Here is a 5,431-nt window from a genome sequence, read left to right as displayed (position 1 = left end):
TTTTTCTTTCTGGCAAAATTGCCTTGGGTCTTGACTCGTTCCCATAAACCTACCAGGCCTTCACAAGGCAATGATCATCTAATTTTTGAATTTTTCTTTCTTGATTTTCTTCTATTAGTGGTTAGAACCCCTTTTTACACGCCTCCATATTTATATATTAGGGGTTAGAACCCCTTTTTACACACCTCCATATTTATATAGGATTTTTTAGATATATTTATTGTTTCATCTCTTTCTTTTACTTAGAAGGCTTCTCTATTGGTCTCACAACAAACAGAAGCACCCAGAAATAGTTGCCTAGTAGGCTAGTAGAACAAGGTCACTAAGACTACTCTCAAAATAGATCTTAGAGTGCCTAAAAATGTCTTACAGGAGGCAGAGAACTACTCAAACCTCCCTAGAATATATCAAACCAACACCAGGGACCACATACCTTGATTTGCTGGTTCCCAAAAGAAGAAAATTTTCCACAAACACATATACATATATAGCACAAAGGGAAAGAATGCACAAAGGAAGGATATCACCTAGATTTGTTCATAAGAAGCTTCTATGCGACAAGAGGCTCACTCCAAGTACTCCATCAAATCTATTTAGTACAGCACTAAGACAAGAAACCATTAATCGTACCGACACCAAACAAATGCATGGCCCTCTTAGCCTAATAAAATCAAACATTAAATCCAACAAAATGGCCTTCTTGGCCTGATAAAAATATAGTTATAAAGGATAATATTCAGCATCCTATGGCTGAAAACAAATTCTTGACCCTGACATAAATCATACTAAAATATAATGCTAGACCAAGGGATGGACCGCTCAACCTTACACTAAATACATCAAATTATTAGCTAGCTCCCCTGCATAAGTAGCACGGGGCATCTAGCAAATATATCATTTAATGATCCTATGTATCCATGAAAAAATAGGAAGATGGTCAATCACTACCTGACTCATCACCCATACTAACCATTGGCGGTCATAACAAAACATGCCAGCAAACAAGCAGTCCCCACAGTAATCTTGGGCTAATAAGATCAGGCAATTTTAATAACCCCTCAAGATCACAATTGAGAGATACATCCTCAATAAAGGCATAATTCACCAACAAATCTACAAAAAGTGATTCTACTGATGAGGAACCAACTAACAAGTCACCATCTCAAAAATCTCAAGTATATACAAGGTTGTATGATGATGCAGAATGGGATCCCTCACACTATAAGTCCTATTTAATTGGTTGATCACTAACTGTGAGTCTCTTTTTACCAATAAACGGTGGATACCATAACGTTGGGCTATATTCAACCCCATGATTAAGGCCTTGTATTCTGTCATGTTATTAGTAAAAGTGATACTACGTAAATAAACTCCATTTTCATAACAACTCTATGTCAGGGGCCTTTAATAACCATACTGACACTTGCATGCTTAGTGGATCCTCGTGAAGCTCCATCAAAATATAAAGTATAGATCCATGCTTCATTGATAAACCATGCCATACGGATTAGCCTACTCATACTTATGGTAGTAAAATTTGAGCCGAGAGAGAGGATGACAATGGTGGCAGTAGACCTTAATATCCCAAGTAAAAGATCTAGCCACTCAGTAATATGCTAACTCTTGCTCCACGATCACTCGATCTTCATGGTAATGCTGCTCTGAATACTGATGTTCCACATAAGAAATGATTCTGCCCATCCGATTGCCTTGGCACCTAGTGTGAGTTTGAACTGGATCAAACAAGGTGGAAAATCCAAAAAATCTAAAGCTGAAGACAAGGCCAAGGAAAAAGTGGAATGGAAGATGAAAGTGCGCCAACAAAAATCTGGAAACACAAGAAGTGCAAAAAAGTCCTAAATCAAGGAGAAATGCGCACAAGAAAAAGCAGAAGTCAATACTTTTGTAAAAGAGCGCAAGAAGGCGCACCATGATTTATTTTATAAAAGAGTGTCGGGCTCTCACCCATGCAAATTGTAAAGGTAGATGGGTAGTAGGAAGGAAGCTAAGAAGATAGGAGGATAATGGGAAAAAGGGCCTAGTAGGCCACAATCAACCATGTAAAAAAGGGGATAAGGGGATGACTTGGGATTTAGGGTTTTGTATATAAAGTTGAAAAGTGAATCAAAAACTCATTCTTGTGTGTGGCCAAAAGTAGCTCTCCTCCTCTTCTTCCTCTTCTTCTTCTTCTTCTTGCTTGCTTGAGCTTGTGCTTGAGAGAGGGAGTGTGAGAGTGAGGGAGTGAGTGTGTGAGGGTGAGGGACCGTTTCAAATCATTGGGAGGTAAGAAAAGTTCCCCTCATGTAGAATTTTCATGCCCCTTCTGGATCTTTCATAGTGAGAGAGGTTCACCTCTCTTTTGTCCCACTATCTCCCCAAGCATCCATCTTTTTCCCTGGTAGGAATATTCCACATGGCAAGAGCATGGTAATCTAAGAACCAAGGATGATATGTATTTCTAGAAATAAAGCTTTCATCTTCTAATGAAGTGCAAGGATAAATTGGAAATAGAGGATAAGTCTTATCGTTGCAATTCAGTGACTCACATATTGCATTAGCTTACCATTTACAATATACTTTTGGGACCAATAAGAATCCAAGCACAAATTAGGGTTATTCATTCAATGCATAAGAAATTTGAAATGTAATTTCAATTCCAAATGAGATTAATGATGAGAATTGATCAAAAGGACTCTATCAATATAAGAAGAGATATCTCTTTTATTCATGATGAACTATGGATGCTATAATCTCTCATCACAATAAGTGCATTAGGCTACAATAAATGGATTAAGAGAGATTTTAGAAATTAATGAGCGGATACCTCTTTCAGATATTGGTGCATAAATCAGATACCATATGCGTACGTAGCAAGCGCCAGAAGGTCCCCAAGAACAAAGAACTCTACTTTTTGCTCAAAATCCAAGAGAACAGACTTGCACGACATGAAGCAAAAAGACCAATTGGGTACAATCTCCCCCCATGCCTTGTGTGAGCACTCCACAAAGCATGTATTTAATATTTTATTCATCTCCAAGCTCAAAAATAGCACAAATTTATAATTAGCATGCTTTAGCTTTTGTATCTACTTTTTTCCAAATAAAGAATAAAGCAGTTGGGCGCCCCAAGAGTCAGGCTGTGCCCAAATATAGTGACCAATAATGAATATTTAAATCGTGCGCCCATGCGCATACAAAAATAATAAATATATGTCAAGTGTTTCAATTAATAAGTGCATCAAAATAAATATTGGTGTTACGCCTAAGACGCACGCCCATCAAAAATGATAATTTATAACTTGAATACACGTTATCGCCCAGTGCTTCCAAGTGCCACTATCACCTGCTCTACACATCAACTAAAGCATTTACAATTGTTAGAAAATAATAAAATTAAATCGACAAAAGTGAATACCTAGCAGTCTTCACCTATAAAATAAATAAATAGGTTAGAACTTTGTCCTAACCTTAATTTAATATGAGTGCGCACTCTAAACTCATAAATGTCCATTAATTTAAATATGTATTTTGTAGAATTACCCACTATGGAATTAACATGACGCTCGAAAAGGACAGGCGTCCCCAACAACTTTTCGCACAAAGAATCCACGTTGTATACAAGCCCCAGCAAATAAATATAATTTTACGAAATCCACTACAAAACCTCATGGAATCCATCGTGGAATTGCCTCCTGGCATCATACCCCCGAGGTGGGATAGCAATTGTCCTCAATTGCTATTAGCTCAATGTAGAGTGAGCAATGAGGGGTAAGCACTTAGGTCACAAGCGTGCATCCATCGAGCCTCTTCAACAAGATGATTTTTAAATTTCAACAAATATCTAGAATATCTACAGCTAGTTCTAGTGGTCATAAAGTCTGTATCTAAAATAGTCTCATATTCAAGGATTCCAAATTCTTCTTCTAACAAAGGAGGATTTTCATAGACAAGGTGAACATGTAATTGGCCTTTGAAAGGTTGTAACAAACTTATATGAAAAGTATTGTGGATTTTCCAGTGTTGGGGTAGTTCTAATTTGAAAATATTATCATTGATTTTGTGAATGATTTTGAAAGGTCCATAAAATCTAGGAGCTAACTTTACAACAAGGTGTTTCTCAACACTTTGTAGTCTTCGTTTTTCAATGCGTAACCAAACATAATCATCAATTGTGAAATTCATAGCTTGTCTTTTCTTGTTTGCTTGTTTAGTATATGATTGCTGGGCTTTCGCAATCATATCTTTAACTTCATCAAAAATAGTAGCATGCATATTGGCAATATCATCAGCAGCTTTAACTTTGTTTGACAATGAAGTAATAGGTGTAGGCAATCTATATCCATAAATGATTTCAAAATGTGCTTTTCGTATAGTTATATGTGGAGTGTTATTGTATGCAAACTAAAGTAAATGCAAGTGTGTATCCCATGTTTGTGATTTTCAAATTGTGTATGCACGTAAAAGATCCAAGATTGTATTGTTTATAGCTTCTGTTTGCCCATTTGTTTTAGGACGAAATGCAGATGAAAAATCAATCTTTGTTCCTAAGTTAGCAAACAAAGTAGTCCAAAAATTATTACAGAATCTAGAATCACGATCAGAAATAATAACTTTTGGCAAACCATGGTTAGTGAAAACAGTTTTCAGAAACAATTGAGCAGCTTGAGATGCAGTTAATGTTTTCTTACATGGAATGAAATATGCATGTTTGCTAAATCAATATACAATAGTCCAAATCATATCGTGATTAGCTTGAGTATTAGGAAAACCAGTAATAAAATCCATTGAAATATGTTTCCATGGTCTTTCAGGAATTGGTAAAGGCATTAACAAACCATACTGCTTACCATGGTGTCTCTTAACTCTTTGACAAATTAAACACTCAGATACAAAGTTAGAAACATCAAATTCCATCTATGGCCAGTAGAAATCTTCAACCAATGTATGTAAAGTGGAAATAAAAAATATTTGGCCTTGAAATGGGGGACAATGAATTTCATGCAACACAAATGATCTAAATGGAACAGTTACACATAACCTTTTCTCATAAAACATAAATCCATCAGCATAAGACAATGAATCAATTGGAATCCAGTTATTGGCAATTAATTTATTCCAATCAGCTTGAAAACTGGGGTCTTGATCATAGGTATCTTTCATAGGGATAAGGGAATCAAAAGATATCACAGAGATATTATGAATAGTTGGTCTTCTGCTCAAGGCATCAGCAACAACATTTTCTTTTTCGGGTTGATATTGGATAAGTGGATGAAAACTTTGAATAAAAGCAGCCCATTTAATATGTCGGTTAGAGATTTGTGGTTGACTAAGGAGATTTTTGATACTTTGTTAGTCAGTTTTAATCATGAATTCAGATCCCATTCACACACCAAAGAATGAGCTCTCATTCACTTTTTGAACTTTATATATAC

The sequence above is a fragment of the Lygodium microphyllum genome, chromosome 22 (genome assembly GCF_053477565.2).
Source record: "Lygodium microphyllum isolate KBCC chromosome 22, Lygodium_microphyllum_v1.1.10, whole genome shotgun sequence".
Lineage (NCBI taxonomy): Eukaryota > Viridiplantae > Streptophyta > Polypodiopsida > Schizaeales > Lygodiaceae > Lygodium > Lygodium microphyllum.
This window is presented reverse-complemented; position numbering follows the sequence as displayed.